This window comes from Chiloscyllium punctatum, chromosome 10 (assembly GCF_047496795.1).
Source record: "Chiloscyllium punctatum isolate Juve2018m chromosome 10, sChiPun1.3, whole genome shotgun sequence".
NCBI lineage: Eukaryota > Metazoa > Chordata > Chondrichthyes > Orectolobiformes > Hemiscylliidae > Chiloscyllium > Chiloscyllium punctatum.
The window spans coordinates 33,972,407-33,985,936 of NC_092748.1; the positions used below are offsets into that span (position 1 = coordinate 33,972,407).

General features: G+C 41.3%; 1 protein-coding gene across 5 annotated transcripts in view; it reads left to right on the forward strand.

The window, feature by feature from the left end:
* dgkg (diacylglycerol kinase, gamma) overlaps positions 1–13,530 on the forward strand; it is a 527,377-nt gene that overhangs the window by 499,375 nt on the left and 14,472 nt on the right. The gene's annotated exons all lie outside the window — the stretch shown is intronic.

The following is a 13,530-nucleotide window of genomic DNA, read 5'->3' on the forward strand; positions in this document are numbered from 1 at the left end:
TCATGAAATCTCTGTGAACACTCATGTGAGAAGCAGGGATAGTACATAACCTGCTGAGTGCCATGTGAGTCCTTGAATTGTATGCAGCTTTTTCCCCTAAACGTTTTAACAAGTCAAAATAACCATTGTATCCTTCAGTTAAAATCATTGAACACAGCACTGAGACTTTCTCGCAGCATGAAAATGGTAAGAAATATGAGAACATTCACAGGAATGATGAAAGACTATAGATCCACATTTCTCGCACATTATCATGTGATGTGAAATAAGAGACCATGAGTAATTGAAAAGTTCTAAGCAAAGTCAGATGACATTCTCCAAACCCATTCATCAGTCAGTCGTTCACGCATGTACACACAAACGTACATTGCAAATTCACAAGCCCCAGTCGTGAAGGTGGAGGTAGTGAGCAGTCCAAGGTTTGGAAGATTTGCCCACTTTAACAATTGGACATTGCTTCCAAATATCTCTCCAAATCTCAGCTAATTAACTGGTTGGAAAGTTACATCTTGGAAATATTGCAGCAAGGGCCACAGTCTAGGACATATAGGAACCAGGTTGGTCTGAGGAGAGGGTCAGTTTAAGGGAGGCATTGAGCCTGGAGGAGCATCCCTAGGCTACAAGGAAATCTGAACTTAAGTAGTCATAGAGATGTACAGCATGGAAACAGACCCTTCTGTCCAACTTGTCCATACCTACCAGTTATCCTAACCTAATCTAGTCCCATTTGCCAGCACTTGGCCCATACCTCTCTAAACCTTTCCTATTCATATACCCATCCAGAAGCCTTTTAAATGTTACAATGGTACCAGCATCCACCACTTCGTCTGGCAGCTCATTCCATTCCCGTACCACCCTCTGTGAAAAAGTTGCGCCTTAGGTCCCTCTAGTATCTTTCCCCTCTCATCCTAAACCCATGCCCTCTAGTTCTGAACTCACCCACCCTAAGGAAAAGACTGTCTATTTATCCTATCCATGCCCCTCATGGTTTTATAAGTATCTATAAGGTCACCCCTCAGCCTCCGACGCTCCAGGGAAAGCAACCCCAGCCTACTCAGCCTCTCCCTGTATCTCAGATCCACCAACCCTGGTAATGTCCTTGTAAATCTTTTCTGAACCCTTTCAAGTTTCACATCGTCCTTCCAATAGGAAGGAGACCAGAATTACACACAATATTCCAAAAGTGGCCTAACAAATATCCTGTACAGCCGCAACATGACCTCCCAACTACTATACTCAATACTCTGACCAATTAAGAAAAACATACCAAACACTTCCTTCACTATCCTATCCACATACAACTCTACTTTCAAGGAACTATTAACCTGCACTCAAAGGTCTCGTTGTTCAGCCACACTCCCTACAACCTTACCATCGAGTGTATATGTCCTGCTCTGATTTGCCTTTCCAAAATGCAGCACCTCGCATTTATCAAAATTAAACTCCATCTGTCACTCCTTAGCCCATTGGCCCATCTGATCAAGATACCATTGTACTCCAAGTAACCTTCTTCGCTGTCCACTGCACCTCCGATTTTTGACATCAGCTGCAAACTTACTAAGTATATCTCCTATATTCACATCTAAATCATTTATGTAAATGATGAAAAGTAGTAAACCCAGCACTGATCCTTTTGGCACACCGCTGGTCGCAGGCCTCCAGTCTGAAAAGCAACCCTCCACCACCACCCTCTGTCTTCTACCTTCAAGCCAGTTCTGTATCCAAATGGCTAGTTTTCCTTGTATTCCGTGAGATCTAACTTTGCTAGCCAGTCTCCCATGGGGAACCTTGTCAAACGCATTACTGAAGTCCATATAGATCATGTCCACCACACTGCCTTCATCAGTTCTGTTTGTTACCTCTTCAAAAAACTCAATCAAGTTTGTGAGACATGATTTCCCATGCACAAAGCCATGTTGACTATTCCTAATTTGTCCTTGCCTTTCCAAATACATGTAAATCCTATCCTTTAGGATTCCCTTCAACAACTTGCCCACTGCCAAAGTCAGGCTCATTATTCTACAGTCCCCTGGCTTTTCCATACCACTTTTCTAAAACAGTGGCACCACTTTCACCAACCTCCAGACTTCCACACCTCAGCTGTGACTGTCGATGATATAAATATCTCAACAGGGGGCCCAGCAATCACTTCACTAGCTTCCCACAGAGTTCTAGGCTACACCTGATCAGCTCCTGGGGATTTATCCAATGTTCAGATCCAGCTTCTTGGGCTTGTCTGGCCCACAGTCTACCTTCTGAGAGGGGATGCTGATGCCACTGCTCCAGTTCAAACATCCTGGTTGGTTTACAACAATCCCATTTGGCACCTGATATACACATTCCAAAAAAATTGTTATCATAGCAAGAGGTTAAAAGGTCATTAAATGCTACCCTGTCTTGTTTCTGTCAGGCATGGGCAGTTAAAGTGGAGGCCGTAGTGCATTGACAAGCAATTTAACAAGAACATTAACTGCAGGATCACATTGCTTTCATTTTATGTTTTATATTTACAGTAGCTGGAGACCATTCTGTTCAATAGGCTTTGTGTTGCAAATGGGCTGCTAACAATGTCCACATCCATGACACTTCCAACCATGTTTTTCCAATATATAAACATAAAATTGAAATAAATAGTATTGTTTACACTTTGGTTGTGATAGTATATATTTCAGAACAGTGACAAGTTCTGTAGTGAAATTATTAATTCTGCTCGTGGAAGACCAATAACTACTGATTCCCACACTGGTAAAGAATAGATACATTTGTAGTGGAATATAGTTTTCATTTGCAAACTTGAGTTGTGTGTGTAACTGTACAGATAGTCAGTCCTGGCTTGGTACCCAGGATCCCCAGTTTGTACACTTGGAGTAATATCACACAGTACTATTGTGCACAATCAATTCGCAACAGGGTGTTTTACTCATCATGTTACTTGCTGCTGAATTACATTGATTGAGATACAGTTTCCAGTTGCACTTCTTCACAGAATCTTCAACTTTGCTGACCAATACATGATGTCAGAGTAGACAAGTAGCACAACTGAAGGCAGTGTCAGATAAATAGAGCAATTGTTGGTATTTTACACTTCTGTTAAGTGGAGCCTCTTCAGGCAAAATACAAAAAAACATGTGATGAAGCAGAGTCCTATTGGACTTGAAACATTAGCTCTGTTCCGCTCTCCGTTGGTGCTGTCATACTTGCTGAGTCTCTGCAGCACACTTATTTCAGATTTTCAGCATCTGCTGTATTTTGCTTTTATTTAGATTTCTTAAAAAAAACAAGCTTGCTTCCCTAATTTTCTCATGAACAGCAGAGCCATATAACATTCATGAAGTCAACAGGAGGCCATTTAGTCCCTCAAGTCTTTTCAACCATTCAGTGCATGACTTCATAAGCCCATCTATTACAAATATACCTTGATACCTTTGGTGAACAAAGGTCTCGGTCAATCTCATGATTTGGACTGATGTGTACAAAGTTAAAAATCACACAGCATCAGGTTATAGTCCAACAGGTTTAATTGGAAGCACTAGGTTTCGGAGCATTGCTCCTTCATCAGTTTTAAAATTAAATATCTGTTTTAATCCCGTTTTGCAGTTTTGATTGATTGCATGGCTATGGAGTTAAATACAATGAGAAAAACTGTGCCTTTGCAGTGAGAGCGCTATAATTTGTAACATCAGCACTCTTTAAGATCTTATTTACAGTAAAAGCTTGTTATCTGTTGTGTAATCTCAATATGGATGTGCAACCATTGGGCTTAAGATCTTTGCTTGTATTCTACTGGCAATTAGAGTTATCTTTTAGCTTTTTTCTTTCCATTTACTCATACACATCAGCAGTATCCTCCTACCCTGTGATTGGCAATCAAAGTATTAATACAGGGTAAATTACTTCTATTTGCCCCAAGTACCATAGGCAACTTCACGCTTCTCTATTCTGTGATATGCTTTGTCAATACCAATGATGTTCATTAAGTGAGGAATCATAGAACACAAATGTAATCAATCATCTGTGCATAGATATTCCAGTCTACATGACATAGATTTACATTTTCCAAGCACCTCCCACCCTTGCTGCTTACTGCCTCCTCAACACATTTCCTTTCTAAGGCAACCAGTGAACATGCTGAGTCAAATAAGGTGTAAATTACCATAAAGCCACATGTAACAAGGAGCTGTGAATTTTAGGAAGTGCCCTAAATAAAAGCTTACAGATGTAAACTGCTTCCTGAAAAGTTACTTAACAAAAAGCCTGGTCAACAAGCCTCCATCCTTTCTTTTATTCATGAAGTCCTTTGTAACTAATAACTGCTCAGAAAGTAAAAAAAGGTTTTACTTAAATGCCACAATTAGGTTGAATGCTTTGCAATTTTCTGAAGTTATGACAGCTTTCTTTTTAAAAAGCTACAATGATAACATAAAAGTGAATCACTCACCAAAAGAGCAGCAGGGAATGAGCTTAATTTCTAATCTAATACTATCTTTAGCCCTTGAAATGGGTTGACCTCAAAACAAGGATTGAGGTTGTTGGAAAGGAAAACGACCACAGTGAACAAGAAAAAGAGGGTTTTGATAAATATTGCATTCTTTTTCTGGTAAAGAACCAAGCTAAGTACAGAACGTGTGGGGCAAACCTTAAAAGCAAGCAATATATATAGTAACGTGTACATAATAGATGTAAAACTATAATCAAAGAACAGGGTAGGCCAGCAGGAGGCTGGAAGAACACAGCAAGCCATGCAGCGTCAGGAAGTGGAGCAGTCAATGTTTTGGGTATAACCTTCCTTCAGGAATAAGGGACAGGGAATCAAAGAACAGGGAGCAATGAAAGACTGAACAGGGATACCATTTGTAGCAGTAGAAGACATGACTGAATCACTACATGTGTATTTTGCATGTATCACCACTAAGGAAGATGATATTGCCAATTACATATCTGGTCTGGGAAGGATGCATCCATTTCTCTGCTTTCTCTCAGCTATTTGCAAATCTACACATTGTCTACAGCAGACACCTCAAGGCGCTGGAACAGTACCACCAATGCTGCCTACACAAGGTCCTGCAAAACTGCAAAGAAGAAAGATGTGTTAACACCAACATCCTCCACCAGGCCAACATCTCCAGCATCAAGGCACTGACCACCCTTTATCAGCTATGATGGGCTCGGCACATCATTCGCATGAACGACAAGAGACTCCCCAAGCAGGTGCTCTGCTCCCAGCTCCAAAATGACAGGCAAGCCCCAGATAGGCAGAGGAAGTGCTTCAATGATACCCTCAAGGCCTCACTGGTGAAGAGCGGCATTCCCACAGACTGGCCCAAGACCATCCAAACTGGAGGAAGAGTACCTGGGAAGACATCGAGTAACTCAAGACTTTGCCATCAGGAAAAAGTAGAAGCCAGATGAAAGCAGTGTGAGGAATGCACTGCCACATCAACACCCTACCCATACCTTCTGCCCAAGTGTAACAGAGCCTGTGGGAGCCACAACGGACTGTACAACCAGCTATGGACTCACCCTGGGAATGGAAGAGAGTCAACCTAGTCAGCGAGGGACCACCGATGATGATTGACAAGCTGACTGTGCTTTTAATCCATTGGACTTCAATTTTGCTGACAAATCCATTCTATGATGTTTTATCAAATACTGTGTGAAAGTTCACATAAACAATATCAACCACATTAACTTCCTAAGAAAAATAAATTGGAATTATAGAGCCTCTAGGCACAAACATTCAATTGTCTTTAGGTATGGATGTAGTGCCTGAGAGCTGGACCATGAGACCATAAGATATGGGGTCAGAATTAGGCCATTTGGCCCACTGAGTCTGCTCCACCATTCAATCTTGGCTGATCAGTGTCTCAACCCCATTTTTCACATTACCCTTGATCCTCTTACTAATCAAGAATCTATGGTTAGCCGTCTCCCACAGTCCAAAGATGTGCAGGTCAGGTGAATTGGCCATGCTAAATTGCCCGTAATGTTAGGTAAGGGGTAAATGTAGGGGTATAGGTGGGTTGCGGGTCGGTGTGGACTTATTGGGCCGAAGGGCCTGTTTCCAGACTGTAATCTAATCCAATCTAATCTATCTATCTCTGTCTTCAATACACTCAATGACTTGACCTCCACAGTCATCTGTGGCAGTAAGTTTCACAAATTAACCACTCTGGCTGAAGAAATTCCACATCTCAATTCTAAAGGGTTCTCATTTCAGTCTGAGACTGAGCCCCCTAGTCCTAGTCTATCCTACTAGTGGAAGCATTTCTCCATGTCCAGGCCTCTCAATACTTTATTCGTTTTAATGAGGCTTGAGGATTGCAAATGTTTATGAAAATATAAACCTGGTACAGATCATACAGCCTATCAGCAGTAGTGGCGAAATGTTTAAAAATGTCGATTTGGGAGAAAGTTAATTGGCATTTGGAAACCTGCTAGAAGCATATAGTGTTTAACTCGATTGAGTTATATGCTGAAGTAAGTTAGTAAATCAATGAGGCTGATACTGTTGTGTTAATGAGATTGAAAGAAGATGGAATATCGTGTGAAAGACATGATTTGGAGGAGCTGGTGTTGGACTGGGGTGGACAAAGTTAAAAATCACAAACACCAGGTTGTAGTCCAACAGGTTTATTTGGGAGCACTAGCTTTTGGAGCACTGCTCCTTCATCAGGTGGTTGTGAAAGACTTTCTAGCAAAATTAAAACCAGTGGCATTAGAGAGAGGCTGTCATGACATTTTTTTTAAAAATGCCTTAAAGACACAAAATAAAAGAGTAGTAGCGAACAGTTTTTTTCAGACTGGAGAGGGCAAACAAATTCATGAATTCACTTTTCATAACCTCAGGACATTTCAAAGTACTTTACAGCAGATGAAGTACTTCTGAAGCATAGTTGATTGTTGTAATGTAGGAAGCAGAGCAATACATTTCCACACATCTCCCAGAAACAGCAAAGTGATAATGATTCAGATAATCTCTTTGAACAAAGTTGAGTGCTGAGTGAGGGTTGGTTGATTAATTGATTGACTGCAATACTAAGAATAGCTTCCACTTTTCCCTTGGAAACAATGCCATTCGATCTTCTATGTCCACCTGAGAAAGCAAATGAGGCACCATCTCACTTGAAGAATAGTACCTCCATGCTCTAGCATTGCCTAGGTCTTTATGCACAAGTGTGACTTGCACAGTCTAACTTATGACTTGGAAGCACAAGAGCTATCGACTGAGCTATGGCTGACACATGATGGTCCCTGCCAGAGTGTTAGACTCTGCTCATTTTGGTATATATTTATGAAATGGACTTGGATACACAGGGTATATTGAAGATGATACTCAGAAATGAACTGGACAATGAGAAAGGCAGCACAGACTTTAGGAGGACATAAAGAGGTGAAATTGACAAATACACACACGATATACTAAATTTGTTGTGATTAGATTTATTGTTGTCACATATACCTAAGTACAGTGAAAAGGTTTGTCTTGCGAGCAATATAGGCAGAACATATGCTGCTTAGACAGAGCGAGGCATTCAAATTACAGCTGCACTGGAGGTGCACAAAGCACAATTAACATTGAAGTTAGAGAGGTCCGTTCAGCAGTTTAATAACAGCACGGAAGAAGCTGTTCTTGAATCTGCTGGTTCATGTGTTCTAGCTTCTGTATCTTCTGCCTGACAGAAGAGGTTTGCAGAGAGTATAACCGGATACTGCTGGCAGCTTATGTGTGACAACGAGAAGTGTAAATGGAGTCCATGGATGGTAGGTTGTCCTCTGAGATGGTCTGAGCTGTGCACAGGACTTTCTGTATTTTCTTATGCCTCTGGGCAGGGCAGTTGCCATACCAACCTGTGATACACGCAGATAGAATGCTTTCTATGTTTCATCTGTAAATGTTGGTGTAGGTTCTTATGGCCGTGCTGAATTTCCTGAGCTGCCTGAGGAAGAGGAGGTATTGTGCCTTCTTGACGTCACATGGGATGTTCAGGACGGATGATCAGTTATCGTCACTTCTAGAAACTTGATACTCTTGACCCTCTCCACCTCAACTCCATTGATGTAGATAGGGGGTGTGTCGTCCTCTTTTCTTCCTAAAGTCAGTGATCCGTTCTTTTGTTTTGCTGACATTGAGAAAGGTTGTTATCATTACATCGCGACACCAAGCACTCTCTCTTTCCTGTATTGTGACTCGTTGGTGTTTGCTATCAGGCCAACAATGATGGTGTCATCAGCAAACTTGCAGATGGCATTCGTACAGAATTTGGCTACACAGTCATGGGTGTCTAGGGTGTACTGTAGGAGGCTGAGTACACATCCTTACAGATGTGTGAAATGATTCAATTTGGATGGAATGATGAGAAAATATAAATGAAACAGGACAATATTAATGGAATCAGCAATAGAGGAGGAGACTTGTGGTCCAGTCCTGCCTCTAAGCCAAAAGCTCCAGGCTTTAGTTTCACTCCAAGACTTGAGGGTGATGGAAGTGTAGTCATAACGTGGCCAAACAGATCGATTGATTTTAAAACTGGTAAGAGTCTCCTGGACAGCCATGCTTGATGAGGAATGCTACCCCCCCACCCACCCAATATAACATCTGACGACCTGTTTTAGGAAATACTAGTAATGAAAGCAGATATAAACATATGCTTTTGATGCCTCATGCATCATAAACATACAACAGGAGTAGGGCATTTGCCCACTGGTGCCTGCTCCACCATTTTATTGGATGATGACTGATCAAATTGTGGCTTCAATTCTACTTTGCCACCTAACCTCAATACCCTTTGTCTTCCCTGTTATAAAAGAATCTTAACAATATTTAGTGACAGTGCCTCATTGCTCTTTTACTTGGAAGATAATTTCACAGATGCATGCCAATCTGAGAGAAAATATTTCTCCTCATCATTGACTTAAATAAGAGCACTCTTTATATTAAATTGTGTCTCTTAGTTCTAGCCTATTTCACATCAAAGGTGGTGGTGGAGGGTGGAGTGCAACAAGGATCGGTGCTGGGTCCTCTACCTTTTGTCACTTACATAAATGATTTGGATGCGAGCATAAGAGGTACAGTTAGTAATTTTGCAGATGACACCAAAATTGGAGGTGTAGTGAACAGCAAAGAGGGTTACCTCAGATTACAACAGAATCTGGACCAGATGGGCCAATAGGCTGAGAAGTGGTAGATGGAGTTTAATTCAGATAAAAGCGAGGTGCTGCATTTTGGGAAAGCAAATCTCAGCAGGACTTATACACTTAATGGTAAGGTCCTAGGGAATGTTGCTGAATAAAGAGACCTTGAAGTGCAGGTTCATAGCTCCTTGAAAGTAGAGTCACAGGTAGGTAGGATAGTGAAGAAGGCGTTTGGTATGCTTTCCTTTATTGGTCAGAGTATTAAATATGGGAGTTGGGAGGTCATGTTGCAGCTGTACAAGACTTTTGGTTAGGCCACTGTTGGAATATTGCATGCAATTCTGGTCTCCTTCCTATCAGAAAGATGTTGTGAAACTTGAAAGGGTTCAGAAAAGATTTACAAGGATGTTGCCAGGGTTGGAGGATTTGAGCTACAGGGAGAGGCTGAACAGGCTGGGGCTGAGGGGTGACCTTATAGAGATTTATAAAATTATGAGGGGCATGGATAGGATAAATAGGCAAAGTCTTTTTCCTGGGGTCGGGGAGTCCAGAACTAGAGGGCATAGTTTTAGGGTGAGAGAGAAAAGATATAAAAGAGACCTAAGGGGCAACTTTTTCACGCAGAGGGTGGTACATGTATCCAATGAGCTGCCAGAGGAAGTGGTGGAGGCTGGTACAATTGCAACATTTAAGAGGCAGTTGGATGGGTTTATGAATAGCAAGGGTTTGGAGGGATATGGACTGGGTTCTGGCAGGTGGGACTAGATTGGGTTGGGATATCTGGTCGGCATGGACAGATTGGATCGAAAGGTCTGTTTCCATGCTGTACATTTCTATGACTTTATGACTCTAAGAGAAAACATGCTTTATCATGAGGTCGCTAATTAATCCTGTTTTATTACAGATTACCAGGCCTAAAAGAATTCCTGTGTGTGTGTGTGTGGTAGTTTTTAAAAAGAGAACTAGAGCTTTAAGTAAAATAGCCATATGTTGATAGTTCATAATAAAATCAGAATTTGCCGAAGCACCTTACCAGCTCTGGCAGCATCAATGGAGAGAAGGCAGAGTTTAATCTCCTCAACCTCCTGCATTCCAATGAAAACAAACCCAGTCTATCCAACCTTCATAACTAAAATCCCCCATACTGGGCAACATCCTGGTAAACCTTTTCTGTGAGGAGAAAGTGAGGACTGCAGATGCTGGAGATCAGAGCTGAAAATGTGTTGCTGGAAAAGCACAGCAGGTCAGGCAGCATCCAAGGAGCAGGAGAATCAACGTTTCGGGCATGACCCCTTCTTCAGGAATCAAAACCTTTTCTGTACCCTCTCCAAGACATTCGCATTCTTCTGGTAGTATGTTGACCAGAGCAGTACACAATATTTCAAGTGTGGCCTAACTAAAGTTCTATAAAACTGCAGCATAACTTGCCTATCCTTCTACTCAATCCCCTTCCAATGAAGGTAAGCATGCCATAAGCCTTGTCTTACTAACTTATCTATCTGCACTGCCACCTTCAGTGATCTGTGGATCTACACACCCAGATTCCTCTCATATCAATACTCCGAAGGGTTCTGCTATTCACTGTATAATTTCCTCCTGTACTTGACCTTCCAAATGCATCACCTCATTTGTACAGATTAAACTCCACCTGTGTTTTCTTTAACAGGATTCTAACGGACAAGTAAGTCAGGGACTTTGCATGCTTTGATTGAATCATTGCTTTTCTAGTGTCCCTGGGAGTAATGGACCTTGAGAGTTAGTGCCCTTTCCCAAGTGGATCCTAGACTTTGTGACCTTGCAGCCATGGTTTTATCATGGTAATTGGACCATCCATGTTTATTTTGGTTTGAACTATCAATTCAGCAGCTTTGTTATGAATGGTACCTTCATTCAGACATGGTGGCTTTAGTTCCGTCTTTCTATTTTTCTAACTTCTCGTGTCACCTGCTCCTGTACTCTTAGGTCTGCTGCCATGCTGTGTTCATAATTCCCCGTTATGCTATTTTGTCTTGTCTCTTTAATATATCACACCTTCCTTCACTTGATCTCTCACTACCATTATTTACTTTCGGCTCTCTCCACTAGTACTGTGACCCACAGATCATTGATTCCAAAACTGGTCATAGAACAAATATAAGCTTCTAAGTCTAAATCAGAGACAGAGGAACCGGTGTACAGTACATGCAAGTTTAGAAAGCGAGTAAATTGGCAGAAAGGATCTTGGCTTTATAAATAGAGGCTTAGAGGACTAAAAATAGCAAGTTATGCTAAACCTTTCTAAAACACAAGTTAGGTCCCAGCAGCAATATTGTAGAGAATTCTAGACAGCACACTTTATAATGTCTTTAAAAGCCTTTCAAAAAAGTACAGAGAACATTTGCTAGAATGGTATTAAGTCAGAGGATTTCGGGCACTTGGAAGAAACTACAGCGTTCAGGTTTGTTGCAGCAAAGGTCAAGTGGAGTTTAATGGAAACATTCTAGTTCATAGAGGACTTTATTAGAATAAATAAGGAGAAGCTGTTTCCTGTCGTGGTAATGTTTGTGGAGGTGGTGTTCTTGTGGCACAGTGGTAGCAATCCTGCCCCTCTGGCAGAAGCCCTCAGTTCAAATCTCACTTCAGGAGCTGATGGCTACAGAGGTTGCATTCATAACCTGACTAACCAGGTTGAGTCAACTTGTAAATCCTTCCAATACTCCTATAGCAAGTCATAAGAGCAGGAAAGTCTGCTAATCAGCATAGCTTCAAGCTATTGCCTCTGGCAACGTGTTCCAGGAAAATGTTAGCTATGAAACAGGCATAAGCATGTGCTTTGTTTGCCTTATGCTGGGACAGTAGATGTGGGAGAGGAAAAAGGTATTTTCCACCGATTGAAACGCCAGTAACTAAAAGGGCACAATTAAATCAAACGACAAAAAAAAACCGAGGTGGCACAAGGAAAAGTAATTTGCATAGCAGGTTCCTGTGTTTTGTGCTGCACAGCCTGAAATTGTGATGGAAGTCGAAAATGTAAAAACGTACAAGGTTTTGGGAAATGAGCAGAGCTGTGGAAATAATTGGAATGTTTTTCAGAGTCGGCATAGGCACATTGAACTGAATGGCCTCTTTCTGTGTTGTATCATTCTAGGATAGAGGGAAAAATACTCTTTAAAGTAAACTGTAAATGAGGAGAAGAACTTTGAGATGACCGCACCTATAAGAATGCAAACAATTTTGTTCTCCTCACATGGCTGGTAATGTAATCGCCTTGGAAAAGGTTCTGAGGATTGGTACAAAATTGGTTCCCAGTGTAAAGAACTGTCGTTGCAAGGATGGGTTAAGACAGTCTTGTCTACAGCAACATAATAGAAAGATAGAAAATGATTTTTAAAAAGGCTGAATCATGCATCTGTCATTAAATTCTTTCAATTTAACAGGTTGAAAGGAATGGGGGACTTGCAATTTTATCATCAACAGCCTAAGGGGATACCACTGACCTGCATTGGACTAGTTCATATAAATACTGTGAGACTAGAAATGAAGGTCAGAGGCTAAGAATACTGCAATGACAAACTCACCTCAAGCCTTTAGATCCATCCCAGTGCAGCTGTCCTGTCCAAATATCCATGTCACAGCTTCCGTGAACTTAATCTCAACTGAATTCTGCTGACCGTGCCCTGATTTGCACCTTCACTCACTGACCAGCATCAATTCCTCGTTCTGACTACACCTCGACTTTGAAATTCTCAACCTTGTTTCCAAAAGCCCTCATGATCTCTAACTCCTTTCAACCTTACAACCTTCTGAAATTGCCATTCTGACCTCTTTCAGCCTCCTGTATTTTAATCGATGGTCATACCTTCCATTATTTCCTGCATAAAACACTTTGCCTCTCTATTTCAGGTGCTCCTTATCAAGGTGCTCCTTAAAACTTATCTTTTTAATTAAGCCTTTGATCACCTTAAATGACTTGGTGTCAAATATTCTGCTGCAGCTATGGCATATTTTACAACTATATAACTGTTTGTTGGATTTGCTGTCTTCTGTGTTCTATGCATTCAAAGGGCGCAGGATTCAGAGATTGCATCAGAGATCCTATTTAATAAAACTGATTGGTTTACCACTTCAGGTAAACGTTTTCACGTGATGTTCGAGATTGGCTTCAGTCACCTGAGATGTCAGAGAGAAGTTTTGCAGTTGACTAAGTAAACTGTCTTAAATCTGAGTTGAGGGATGCATGTTGGTCTGGAAACCAGGAGATCTTCCTTGGGTTTGTCCTCATAATGCCAGAGATCTTTGTGTTTACCTGAGAGGGCAGATCTGATCTTGCTTTAATGCCTTATCTAAATGACAACGTTAAAAATCACACAACAGCAGGTTATAGTCCAATAGGTTTGTTTGAAGTGCTAGCTTTCGGAG